The sequence below is a fragment of the Mobula hypostoma genome, chromosome 1 (assembly GCF_963921235.1).
Source record: "Mobula hypostoma chromosome 1, sMobHyp1.1, whole genome shotgun sequence".
NCBI classification, from domain to species: Eukaryota; Metazoa; Chordata; class Chondrichthyes; order Myliobatiformes; family Myliobatidae; genus Mobula; species Mobula hypostoma.
In genome coordinates this window covers 136,645,831-136,660,684 of record NC_086097.1, presented here as the reverse complement: position 1 = coordinate 136,660,684, position 14,854 = coordinate 136,645,831, and the positions used below count along the sequence as shown (strand labels likewise).

At 43.6% G+C, this 14,854-nt stretch overlaps 1 protein-coding gene across 1 annotated transcript in view; it reads right to left on the bottom strand.

Annotated features, from left to right (window-relative positions):
• The window catches only part of sntb1 (syntrophin, basic 1), a 130,861-nt gene that overhangs the window by 6,984 nt on the left and 109,023 nt on the right, over window positions 1–14,854 (bottom strand). The window lies entirely within an intron of this gene.

Below are 14,854 nucleotides of genomic sequence, written 5' to 3'. Positions count from 1 at the left end.
AATGTCAATCCCTTTGCCTCCACAGCAACGTATTCTCTAATTTATTTTTATAGCTGAGCAGAGCAACCATGCTCTGAGCTGGAAATTTTTTTTAAATATATACACGGACTGAAAACTGTGCAGCACTTAAATTTTTTTGTAATATGCATACTATGAATATTTAGATTGAAAAATCACACACTTCTGATTTTATTTATTAATTGAAGGGTACAATGAAACGCCATACAACAGAGAAAATCTTTCATGTTTCGTAAACTTCTCCCTGTCTGTCTTTATTACAAATCAATTGTCTATAAACACTGCCCACATTAATTACACATCCAGATGAAAGACGAGTCTTAATCCTCATTAGATCAACCAAATGTTTCACTTCTGGTCCATTTCTGGACTTACATTTGATTGAATTCATAAGACTGAATCCACATTCACAGTCAGCACTAGAAGCTTGAAATTTTGCAACGATGTCAAGAATTGAGAGTTCTTCAAATTCTTCCTTTCTAGGCATGTAGTTCAACTTAACAGTGAACATCTTGATTGAACCAGTCTTAACTTACCCAGAAACAACAAATTTGAAATCACAGTAATGCTGCAATTTTTTTGAGGCAACACTTTAGTCGTATTTTGTAAAAATACAACGTTCTCTCTTCTAAATTCATATTGGTTGTGTTTGCAATAGCAACAGGGTCAAAAGCTTGCTATTCTCATAAGCCATCAGAATATCTATTATCCAAGTGATTACACACACATAATAATGGCCCAGTATTGACGTCAGAATTTATAAATCCAAGCAGATCTTTCACTTTGTCACTCCAATAAACAGAACTGGGACCGTAAATTGTTAACTTTTGCGTTTGCATACTGCAGTGCTTCTATTGTAAACACGAAGAATTCTGCAGATGCTGGAAATTCAAGCAACACATATCAAAGTTGCTGGTGAACGCAGCAGGCCAGGCAGCATCTCTAGGAAGAGGTACAGTCGATGTTTCAGGCCGAGACCCTTCGTCAGGACTAACTGAAGGAAGAGCTAGTAAGAGATTTCAGTTAGTCCTGACAAAGGGTCTCAGCCCAAAACGTCGACAGTACCTCTTCCTAGAGACGCTGCCTGGCCTGCTGCGTTCACCAGCAACTTTGATGTGTGCTTATATTGTATTCAAATAGCTTTCCTGAAGGAATTTACAAAGATGTCAGGTTTTCTAAAACATTGTTAAGGACAGTTAATGCTATTCGATATTATCGATTGGTCAAAATCTTCAGGCAGTAGTTGCTGATTGAATCGTAATATTCATTAAACTTGCTCTTTGCAATACTGATCAAAACTTTGTAATTCCTCGTTAAAGCAGTTACAGCAAAATGTCTTGACAGCCACCTTACAATGGGGAATTAAGACGATATTTTTGGGCCGAGATCCTACATTAGGACTGATGAAGGAGCCCAGCCCCAAACATTGACTCTCTATTCCTTTCCCATAGATGCTGCCTGACCTCGTGAGTTCCTCCAGCACTTTGTGTGTGTTCCTGAAAGTTATGGACCAGGAATCCATGAGGTTTGGTAGCATAGGAGGTGACAATTAAATAGAATTTGGTGCAAAGTAGGAGATTGATAAGAGTTTTAGATGAACAGATCTACAATGAGTGCAAGGCGGCTGGGATGGAACAAGCTGAAGGTAGTGGACCAACAGAAAGAGCAAACAACAGGAATTCTGCAGATGCTGGAAATTCAAGCAACACACATAAAAGTTGCTGGTGAACGCAGCAGGCCAGGCAGCCTCTCTAGGAAGAGGTGCAGTCGATGTTTCAGGCCGAGGCCCTTCGTCAGGACTAACTGAAGGAAGAGTGAGTAAGGGATAACAGAAAGAGCATTATGTTTACAGTAGTAAACTCTCAACACAAATAAGTGACTATACAAGTCAAGGGCATCTTTCATGCAAATAAATTAGGTCCATGGTGATATTTCAAAGAACTGCAAGTGAGAGGAGAAGATTATTGACTGCATTTGTGTGGAAGAATCTATGGTGCAAGATAGATATCAAATGCTCTCCTCACCCCTATTATCTATCAGAAGTAAAAAGGATATTAACCACTACTTTAACTAAGGCTACAGGAGATACAAGCAGACTGCAGTATTTGCAGATATTTATTGGGAAACACTTTTTTACAACAACGTATTAGAAATGGCACATCTAGTTCATGCCTTTTAATTAAATACTGTATAGACTATTTTCACTTCCTGAAACATAGGATCTTCGCATTCACAGAACATGCAGTTTAACATACTCTTGATTGATTTAACCTGGCAAATGTATATCAGCAAATCCGGCACAGCCCCTGGCCTCCAGGAGGTGGCAGAATAAAAATCAAACCGCCCCCATCGCTGTAGTGCTAACGTGACATGAGATTTCAATTAAAGTTCAAGTCGCAATACAAATCCTGGAAATTCTGCAAGCTGGCAGGGGTGTGGCTCACAGCGAGCTCACGTGCACGCAACGTACCTGACCAACCATCTGCTCTCCTTCCTACTTGCCTGCACCTTTCTCAGAAGAGGGAGACTGGCCAAGTCAAACCTTACTAGCCTTTGAAAACTTTTCTGATACTCAGAGACAGTTAACAACATTAAAATAGACTCTCGTTTCTCCCTAAGGTAACTGACTGCAGTGGTATGAATGAGGTCACTGATTGTTGGCCCTCCCTGGTGTAAAAGCTACCTGCAGCATGCAAGGGCATCAGACACCCTCTCTGCAACATGACAGTGTACTGCCGCTGGAATCACAGGGAACAGCAGTGGACTGGGAGGCTGGCCAGACTGCAACCATTGGCTGTGGGTAGACACTTCATCCCAGCGTCTCTTTACAAGAAGAAACAATACCATTAAACATTACGTATTACATTCTAGAAACGTAGAAACATAGAAAATAGGTGCAGGAGTAGGCCATTCGGCCCTTCGAGCCTGCACCGCCATTTATTATGATCATGGCTGATCATCCAACTCAGAACCCCGCCCCAGCCTTCCCTCCATACCCCCTGACCCCTGTAGCCACAAGGGCCATATCTAACTCCTTCTTAAACATAGCCAATGAACTGGCCTCAACAGTTTCCTGTGGCAGAGAATTCCACAGATTCACCACTCTCTGTGTGAAGAAGTTTTTCCTAATCTCGGTCCTAAAAGGCTTCCCCTCTATCCTCAAACTGTGACCCCTCGTTCTGGACCTCCCCAACATCGGGAACAATCTTCCCGCATCTAGCCTGTCCAATCCCTTTAGGATCTTATACGTTTCAATCAGATCCCCCCTCAATCTTCTAAATTCCAACGAGTACAAGCCCAGTTCATCCAGTCTTTCTTCATATGAAAGTCCTGCCATCCCAGGAATCAATCTGGTGAACCTTCTTTGTACTCCCTCTATGGCAAAGATGTCTTTCTTCAGATTAGGGGACCAAAACTGCACACAATACTCCAGGTGTGGTCTCACCAAGGCCTTGTACAACTGCAGTAGTACCTCCCTGCTCCTGTACTCAAATCCTCTTGCTATAAATGCCAGCATACCATTCGCCTTTTTCACCACCTGCTGTACCTGCATGCCCACTTTCAATGACTGGTGTATAATGACACCCAGGTCTCGTTGCACCTCCCCTTTTCCTAATCGGCCACCATTCAGATAATAATCTGTTTTCCTATTTTTGCCACCAAAGTGGATAACTTCACATTTATCCACATTAAATTGCATCTGCCATGAGTTTGCCCACTCACCCAACCTATCCAAGTCACCCTGCATCCTCTTAGCATCCTCCTCACTGCTAACACTGCCACCCAGCTTCGTGTCATCCGCAAACTTGGAGATGCTGCATTTAATTCCCTCATCCAAGTCATTAATATATATTGTAAACAACTGGGGTCCCAGCACTGAGCCTTGCGGTACCCCACTAGTCACCGCCTGCCATTCTGAAAAGGTCCCATTTATTCCCACTCTTTGCTTCCTGTCTGCTAACCAATTCTCCACCCACACCAATACCTTACCCCCAATACCGTGTGCTTTAAGTTTGCACACTAATCTCCTGTGTGGGACCTTGTCAAAAGCCTTTTGAAAATCCAAATATACCACATCCACTGGTTCTCCCCTATCCACTCTACTAGTTACATCCTCAAAAAATTCTATGAGATTCGTCAGACATGATTTTCCTTTCACAAATCCATGCTGACTTTGTCCGATCATTTCACCACTTTCCAAATGTGCTGTTATCACATCCTTGATAACTGACTCCAGCAGTTTCCCCACCACCGACGTTAGGCTAACCGGTCTATAATTCCCCGGTTTCTCTCTCCCTCCTTTTTTAAAAAGTGGGGTTACATTAGCCACCCTCCAATCCTCAGGAACTAGTCCAGAATCTAACGAGTTTTGAAAAATTATCACTAATGCATCCACTATTTCTTGGGCTACTTCCTTAAGCACTCTGGGATGCAGACCATCTGGCCCTGGGGATTTATCTGCCTTCAATCCCTTCAATTTACCTAACACCACTTCCCTACTAACATGTATTTCACTCAGTTCCTCCATCTCACTGGACCCTCTGTCCCTTACTATTTCTGGAAGATTATTTATGTCCTCCTTAGTGAAGACAGAACCAAAGTAATTATTCAATTGGTCTGCCATGTCCTTGCTCCCCATAATCAATTCACCTGTTTCTGTCTGCAGGGGACCTACATTTGTCTTTACCAGTCTTTTCCTTTTTACATATCTATAAAAGCTTTTACAGTCCGTTTTTATGTTCCCCGCCAGTTTTCTCTCATAATCTTTTTTCCCCTTCCTAATTAAGCCCTTTGTCCTCCTCTGCTGAACTCTGAATTTCTCCCAGTCCTCAGGTGAGCCACTTTCTCTGGCTAATTTGTATGCTACTTCTTTGGAATTGATACTATCCCTAATTTCTCTTGTCAGCCACAGGTGCACTACCTTCCTTGATTTATTCTTTTGCCAAACTGGGATGAACAATTGTTGTAGTTCATCCATGCAACCTTGAAATGCTTGCCATTGCATATCCACCGTCAATCCTTTAAGTGTCATTTGCCAGTCTATCTTAGCTAATTCACGTCTCATACCTTCAAAGTTACCCCTCTTTAAGTTCAGAACCTTTGTTTCTGAATTAACTATGTCACTCTCCATATTAATGAAGAATTCCACCATATTATGGTCACTCTTACCCAAGGGGCCTCTCACGACAAGATCGCTAACTAACCCTTCCTCATTGCTCAAAACCCAGTCCAGAATAGCCTGCTCTCTAGTTGGTTCCTCGACATGTTGGTTCAAAAAACCATCCCGCATACATTCCAAGAAATCCTCTTCCTCAGCACCTTTACCAATTTGGTTCACCCAATCTACATGTAGATTGAAGTCACCCATTATAACTGCTGTTCCTTTATTGCACACATTTCTAATTTCCTGTTTAATACCATCTCCGACCTCACTACTACTGTTTGGTGGCCTGTACACAACTCCCACCAGCGTCTTCTGCCCCTTAGTGTTACGCAGCTCTACCCATATCGATTCCACATCTTCCCGGCTTATGTCCTTCCTTTCTATTGCGTTAATCTCTTCTTTAACCAGCAACGCCACCCCACCTCCCCTTCCTTCATGTCTATCCCTCCTGAATATTGAATATCCCTGAACGTTGAGCTCCCATCCCTGGTCACCCTGGAGTCATGTCTCTGTGATCCCAACTATATCATAATCATTAATAACAATATAACGTATAGTACATAAAATATCACACAAATTAAATATTTAAAATTATATCAGGGTTTTTTATGCAACAAAGATCTGTACACTTACAGTCTCTGCTACTTTGCTTCATGGCGTAGTCTCTTACAAATAATTGTCCAATCACAATCAAGAGGTCAGGCCATAAACCACAGATGCTGTTTTCTGTCAGTTGTTATTGAGTGGGCAGTGCTTGGGCCAATGAGGCAGATCACAGCTGCACGTATCACTTCAGTACCAGGAGTAGTAGTATCATTGGCACCAGTATTGGGGAAGGAGGGAGCTGTTCAGATGGGGGGAGTCTCCACCTAAACCATGCTGGGACCAGGATCCTGGTGAATTGTGCAACTGGGGCTCCTGATGGGGTTTTAAATGAATAGTAGGGTGCTGGGTTCAACAGCTTGGAAAAGTATGGACAAAGCAAAAGGAAAGAAGAGCACAGGAGAAATTACTTAAGTCTCCAGAATAAAGAATTAGACAAAATACTCAGAAAGGAACACAAATTTAACTTCAGGCAATTAGAAGACAAATTATAGAAGAATGGTGAGTACCGGACTGGAAGTGTTAAATTTGAACACACACTGTACAAAATAGGGTAGATGGTCTTGTAGCAAAGATAGAAATTGGCAGGTATGCAGTTGTGGGCATGACAGAGTTATAAGCATATAACAATTACTGCATGGAAACAGGCCATCTCGGCCCTTCTAGTGCGTGCCGAACTTTTCCTCTCACCAAGTCCCACCGACCTGCACTCAGCCTATAACCCTCCATTCCTTTTCTGTCCATATAGCTGTTCAATTTAACTTTAAATGACAACATCGAACCTGCCTCAACCACTTCTGCTGGAAGCTCGTTTCACACAGCTACCACTCTCTGAGTAAAGAAGTTCCCCCTCATGTTACCCCTAAACTTTTGCCCTTGTTTCAATATCCCCCACTCTCAATGGAAAAAGCCTATCCACGTCAACTCTACCTATCCCCCTCATAATTTTAAACACCTCTATCAAGTTCCCCCTCAACCTTCTACGCTCCAAAGAATAAAGACGCAACTTGTTCAACCTTTCTCCGTAACTTAGGTGATGAAACCCAGGTAACATTCTAGTAAATCCTCTCTGTACTCTCCCTATTTTGTTGACATCTTTCCTATAACTCGGTGACCAGAACTGTACAGAATACTCCAACTTTTATGATTGAAAGGTGATCACAGCTGGGAGCACAACATCCAAGAATATATATCGTATCGAGAGGACAGGCAATTGGGCAAAGATGTGGGTGGCTTTGTGGGTATAACACAAAATCAAATGCTTGGAAGTGACATAGGATCAGAGGAAGTAGAACCCTTGCAGGTAGAGTTAAGAAATTTCAAATGTAAAGATCCTGATGGGAGTTATACATCAGCCTCTGAACAGTAACCAGGGTGTGGGCTGCAAAACACAAATGGAGACAGAAAAGGCTTGTCAAAGGGCAATGTTGTGACAGTCATGGGGAATTTCAATATGCAGGTAGATTGAGAAAATCAGGTTGGTGCTGGATCAAAGAGAAGGGATTTGTAGACTCTGAGCCTCCGAGGAAAGCCACCGCTACAACCTGCAACCTGGTCATTTCTGAGGCCGAGGGACGCAGATGTTTCCAACATGTGGACGGTTACAATCCTGCCGGACTGGACAGCGCCCTGGGGGCGAGTACTCAGGAGGTGCGCAGCACAGCCGGCAGGTGTGTTTACTGATATTTTTAATCCCCCCCTCTCCCAGTGTGACCCAGGTAACAGGCCTGAACAACTGGTGCCCTGTCACACTCACCTCAATAATAAGCAAATGCTTTGAGAGGCTGGTCAAGGGATACATCTGCAGTTTGCTACCACCCAAACTGGACCCCCAAAAATTCGCCTACCGACAAAACAGATTGACAGACGACACGATAGCCACTGCTCTACATACCATCCTTACACATCGGGAGAAGGAGGATGCTTATGTGAGAATGCTGTTCTTGGACTACAGTTCAGCATTCAACACCATAGTTCCATCCAGGCTCGACAAGGAGCTCAGAGACCTCGGCCTTGACCCTACCTTGTGCAGCTGGATCCTGGACTTCCTGTTGGATCGCCAGCAGGTTGTAAGAGTGGGCTCCCTCACCTCCAACCTCTGACTCTCAATACAGGAGCCCCTCAGGGCTGTTTACTGAATCCCCTCCTTTACTCCCTGTATACCCATGACTGTATCGCCACCCGCAGCTCCAATCTGCTAATTAAATTTGCCGACGACACTACATTGATTGGCCTAATCTCAAACAATAATGAGGTGGCCTACAGGGAAGAAGTCATCTCTCTGACACAGTGGTGTCAAGAAAACAACCTCTCCCTCAATGTCGCAAAAATAAAGGAGCTGGTTGTGGATTACAGGAGGAATGGAGACGGGCTAACCCCTATTGACATCAATAGATCTGGGGTTGAGAGGATAAACAGCTTTAAGTTCCTTGGCATCCACATCACCGAGGACCTCACATGGTCTGTACACACCAGCTGTGTGGTGGAAAAAGGCACAACAGCGCCTCTTTCACCTCGGGCGGTTGAGGGAGTTTGGATATGGGGGCCCATACTAAAGAACTTTCTACAGGGGCACAATTGAGAGCATCCTGACTGGCGAGAAGACTGCAACTAGCGAGGCACCATCTACGCCACCCCGAGCTACCTGCCAGCCTAGTCATCATATGGGAGCCCAAGCACGGGAGGATGAACCCTGGGCGCCCTCCCAAGACTATGGTCAACACGCTCCTAGAAGACAGCGGCGCGGCTAATGTAGATGAACTGAACACACTGATGAGGGAGAGGGAGAAGTGGAGAGTCCGTCATTGTGCCCAACGCCGGCCCCCTAGGCCTGAGTCGACGTAGTAGTAGTGACTGGCTGGTATGGGAACTGTGCCTCCCTAAATCGCAGGACTCTGCAGAGAGTGGTGTGGACAGCCCACCACATCGGTAGTTGTGAACTTCCCATGATTCAGGACATTTACAAGGACAGGTGTGTACAAAGGTCCTGTAGGATCATTGGGGACACGAGTCACCCCAACCACAATCTATTCCAGCTGCTACCATCCGGGAAACTGTACCGCAGCACAAAAGCCAGGACCAACAGGGTCCAGGACAGCTTCTTCCACCAGGCCATCAGACTGATTAACTTGCACTGATCTAAGTGTATTCTATGTTACATTGACCGTTCTGTTTATTATAAATTACTATGATTGCACATTGCACATGTAGACAGAGACATAACGTAAAGATTTTTATTCCTCATGTACGTGAAGGATGTAGGAAGTAAAGTCAATTCAATAAAAGATCGCTTTTTGGGGCAGTTTGTGGTTGAGCCCACCAGGAAAAAAGCCGATAATATAGAGGATATCAGAATTTTTATATAACAATTATGTGAAAATATATAAAAAATACTGACCTGCATCCAGACCATATCCCTACCATCCATGTATCTATCCAAGCTTCTCATAAAACACTGAAATTGAACTTGTGTGTACTACTTGTGCTGGCAGCTCATTCTGCACTCTCACAACCCACTGAGTGAAGAAGTTCCCCTTCATGTTCCCCTTAAACTTCTCACCTTCCAGCCTTAACCCATGACCTCTGGTTGTAGTTCCACCCAACCTCAGTGGAAAAAGCCTGCATGCATTTACCCTGTCTATACCCTTCATAATTTTGCATACCTCCATCAATTCTCCTCTCAATCGTCTACTTTCCAAGGAATAAAGTCCTTACCTATTCAATTTTTCCTTATAACAGGTCCTAGAGACCTGGCAATGGCCCTGTAAATTTTCTCTGTATGCTTTCAACCTTGTTCAGAATCGGAATCAGGTTTAATATCATTGGCGTATGTTGTGAAATTTGTTATTTTAGCAGCAGCAGTACAATGCAATATGTGATAAACACAAAAAAATTACAGTAAATACATATGTATATTAAATAGTTAAATTGAAAATAGTGCAAAACAGAAATAATAAAAAGAAAGTGAGATGGTGTTCATGGGTTCAATATCCATTTAGAAATCAGATGGCAGAGGGGAAGAAGCGACTCCTGAGTCGCTGAGTGTGCACCTCCCTCCTGACAGTGATGCTGAGATGATGTCCTGGGTGATGGGGGTCCTTAATAATGGACTCCCCTTTTCTGAGGCACCGTTCCTGGAAGATTCTTGGATACTACTACTTACATCTTTCCTGTAGGCTGGTAATCAAAACTGCACACAATACTCCAAATTATTCAACTTCAGCATAACACCCCATCTCCTGTACTCAGTACTTTGATTTATGAAGGCCAATGTGCCAAAAGCATTCTTTATAGTCCTATCTACCTGTGACACCACTTTCAATGACTTATGGAGCTGTATGCCCAGATCTTTTTGTTCTACCGCACTCTTCAGTGCCGTACCGTTCACTGTGCAAGACCTACCCTGGGTGGCCCTACTGAGGAGCAACACTTGCACTTGTCTGCATTAAATTCCATCTGCCATGTTTCCAGCTGGATCAGATCTCACAGTCAGCCTTCCTCACTGTCCACTACAGCCCCAATGTAGGTGTCATCACATATTTGCTGATCCAGTTAACCATATAATCATCTAGATTGTTGATATAGATGACAAACAACAATGGACCCAGCACTGATCCCTGTGGGACTCCACTAGTCAAAGGCCTGTAGTCAGAGAGACAACCATCTACTACCACTCTCTGGCTTCTCTCACAAAGCCGTGTCTAATCCAATTTACCACCTCACCTTGAATGCCAAGTGACTGAACCTTCTTGACCAACCTCCTGTGAGGGACCTTGGCAAATGCTTTGCCATGTAGACAACATCCATTGCTTTGCCTTCATCAACTTTCCTGGCAACTTCCTCAAAAAACTTAAGACTGGTCAGACAGCACCTACCACACACGAAGCCATACTGACTAATCGTTAATCAGCCCATGTCTATCAAAACACTTATACATCCTAACCCTCGCAATACCTTTTAATAAGTTTCCCACTACTGATGTCAGGCTCACCAACCTGTAATTTCCTGGTTTATTTTTAGAGCTTTTGTTGAACAGCAGAACAACATTGGCTATCCTCCAGTCCTATGGTACCTCATCTGTCAATTCACAGTGGAAGACACCAGCAGAATGCCAGAAAGTTGAGTGGCAGGGGCAGGGCCAGATTTAGTGGGGCCGGGGCCCCTGGGCTGGAGGCCCTGATGGGCCCCTGCCGACACTGTAAAATGCTGCTGTACCAACCAAGCAAAAAAAAAAGGCAAGAACAAGAGCGAAGGTCGTACTGGTCTAAATATCGAAGCTGTGGACCAAGGCATTGGTTTAGTACAACACGTAGGCTATAAACTTACAGGCCTTAAGAGGGAGGACAGAAAGTAATGCAGCTTCTTAGTTTGAAGGACAGCATCTAAAGCACTGAAAAATTGACCTGGGCTCAGTTGGCTTAGTAAAGTTACGAGGGAGACAAAGTATGATGTACCCAATCTTAATTGTTTATTTAGCTACTGCTGCACATACCATAGGCCTTATTCCTCAAACAGTGCCAAAGCATTTTTATCCGGGTATTTTTCTCAACCGTATGTTCTGAGAAAGTAAAATGGAAATGAGAGACAGAAAGGCCAAGAGAGATGGCACTGTGGCAAACTAGGAAACTTGACAATACTCCAACAATCTTTTTGAAAAATGAGATCTAGCACATTCTAACCTATTGCTGTACTGTGTGGCTTGCAGAGTAAAGACCACTTATTACTAAGTTTGTAAACAGTCAACTATTAGCCTCCTGCCACAAAAATAGGAACAGCACTGACACACAAGCCTAGATATTTACAAAGTCAGATGCTTGTTTTTCAAAACTCCTAGTTCTTCTGGATTCCTTCGCAACAAAGTCCTTGATCAGATCACTAAAATCCAGTTTCTGAACAAGTGACATCAGAGTGAGATGACTCAGCCTGTCCTGTCCCATTGTGGATCTCAGCCTATGTAGTTGCTGTTATCACGCCTGCCAAATATGTCACTGGAGCCTTGGATAGCCAGTCCTCTCTCAACCAAAAACTTCACAACCACCAACACTCTTCTGAATACGTCGGTCCAGTAGACACACTCTGACTCGAACTGTTCTTGCAGTTCTGTATCTATTCTTCCACTGTCATACGCTAGTGAAACGTAGGTCAGTATCGTTTTTCTGTGGTGTTTGCCTATTTTCATGCTCTATGCGCTCAGCGGCATGTTGCCAGTAGTTAAAGCTAGTTTCAAAGATGGACTGACAGTTACCATCACTGAAGATGCGGCATGCAAAGCAAAACAAAACACACAGCCGGTGGAAGGGGAATATAAGAGCCAATGCCTTGATATGTACTCACCATTTACGAGCTTGCGTTTGAAGTGAAATTTGGAGAAAAAACGTCTCTGCTGTTTGTATACTCGTTCCAAAACTTTGATATCCACATCCTTATTCTGGCAGGACTCCACCTTTCTTAGCCCAGTACGCTCAGACTGAATCATCTAACGCTTCCTTTCCCCAGCGAGCAGGATCAGTGCTGTAAAGACCCTCAGTAGTGGTAACGTTAACATTAATTGCAGCCTGACTTGGTTGTTTGGAGGCCTCTGTGGTCGGGAATCCCAAAGTTATGCTCTCTGCCTCTTCAACGTTAGCTGCTAACTGTGGCAAGGACGGCGGTCCTCTGCTAACGCTGGTGCTAGCGCTAACTGTTGAACAAGTCCCCATTTGTCCACCAGCCTCATCGAGAACAGGTTTAAAAAATTCAGTCAATTTCAATGTCTTTTTTAAATGCCTTCCATGAATTAGTAGCCATTCCAAATTTTAGAGGTGCTGCACCAGACTTAATCAATTAACAAGTCCCATTCATCATTATCCCCACACTCACAAGCTCCCAGTTACCTTGTCCCTCAGTCCCTTTGTACCATTATATCATCGCGTCATACAACTCCTCAAAGTACCTGAGTTCCTCCAATTATGAGCACTTGGTTGTCCACCAATAGCCCCACAATAGCTGCCCCAACTTCAGCTGCGGAAGCCCTGAGCTCTGGAGATACAAACCATTCTGCCTCTTTCTTCCTCCACAATGCTCCTTAAAACACATCCTTTTCAGAAGCTTTGAGCTTAAAGTCAATATCCTCCTGAAGATGGTCTTGTGATGGTCAATATAATATCAAAGGCAGTTAACAGAGCTGCCACCTCACAGGTCTAGTGACTCAGATAGTCTTCCCGTCACTCACCCTCACACAAGGTGCAAAGTACGGCGGCCAATTAGGGCATGGGAGGAAACCATGTGACCACAGGGAGAACGTGCAAACTCCACGCACGGAGCACTGGAGGCCAGGATCAAACCTGGGTCTCGGGATCGGGGTTTCTCCCGATCTAGAAACTGATACAAGAGAAATGGAAGTCTAAGGCTGGAAGGCGTTGTACTACACAGGAAGTAAGAAACAGGCAGTGGGAATAATTGGGGAAATTATGTTCCAGGAGCCAGTGAAATGCCTCTGAAGTGGAGCTGCTTCTGTGGTCATTCCAGCGCAGAAAAACCCCATAAGCAACCAGATCACCTGCTGGTGTCATTGTTGGACCTAGCTGTAGTTCTCTGGGATGAATTAGAGTTATTACAGTGTAGTAATTGTAGTGCAGTTCAGTGTTACATTATTTTAGGTAACTGTACTACAATTTTCACTATTAGTTATGCATAAAAACAATGAATGAACTTTAGTTCTGTTTTGATCATTGGTGTGGTGACTAGTTAGTTGTAAGGTCAATGGCGTACTTTCCTTTATCAGTCAGGACACTGAGTATAAGTCAGGAAGCTATTTTGCACCTATATGAAACTTTGGTTAGGTCTAGATAATTATATGAAGTTCTAGTCACTGCTTTACAGGAAGGATATGGAGACTTTGGAGAGACTGCAGAAAGATTCACTAGGATATTGCCCAGATTTGAAAGTATTAGCCACAAGGAAAAGCTGGATAAACTTTGGTTGTTTTCTCTGGAGCCTTGGAAACTAAGGGGAAACCTGATCAAAGTATATAAAATTATGAGAGGCATAGAGCAGATAATCAGATCTTTCTCCCCCAAGGTGGAAGTGTCAAGTACCATGGTGCATTTAGACATGCAGAAAGAGACGAGGAATGGAGGGATATAGTTCATACACAGGCAGATGTAGTTCAAGTTTGCATTATGGGCCAAAGGACCTGATCTTGTACTGTACAGTCCAATGCAGCACTAACTTCCTGATAAAACAAACTGCAATCTTTCAATTAAAACCTTAAGGATATTATATTGAATTAATACATTTTCACACCAGGGGAATGCTGAACTACAGGAAGTTGCTCCTGGGAGACTTGAGAGGGGATGAAGGAAGTTGGCGGGGTTTCCAGTAGGAGATCCCCAGAGCCAAGATGATTGTCCACAACTAACAATGGAACGCAGAGTGTCAGTGAAGGCACTAAAACAGCCCCTTAGGTAAACAACTCCTAACATCAAAAGGTCCGAGTCAAACCAACTAAGACTTGTGGGAAGAAGCTGGCTGGATGACTACAAGATACATCAACTCCTCTGGGAACTTTGGACGTTGCAAATCAGACCGGATTGGATAATATCTTTAAGTCTTACATCATCTTGGGTCAACAGCAATGATCAGATTCACTTGGTTTCATAAAACAATAAACAGATTACTCTTCTCACTTCCGGAAGCAAGTTTCCTCTGGCACACAGCAAGAACAGGATTTCTCATCCTGTTTTTCCTGAATGCAGAATTTTCCTAGAGAGTGTGATTTTTTTTAATGATTAAGGGAAATTAGTTGACATTTCAGTGCTGGCAAATCCATCATCAGATACTGCTATAATTATTTTTCAACAAGGATCCTTGACTTTTAAAAAAATAATTTGGGTAAAAATATTCCTAACATAAGAAGAGAGCGCTCATTCAGAGTTGTAATTATCCTGCCCTGGGTTCATCCCCCTCTCAGTAACCCAGGCTGGGAGCAGGAAGCACCCACTTTCAGGCCTCAAACAGATCCCAGCACAATCTCACTCATCTGTCTGTTCTGATGATCCCTGCTGCTTATCAGAGGAGCTCAGGGTACGT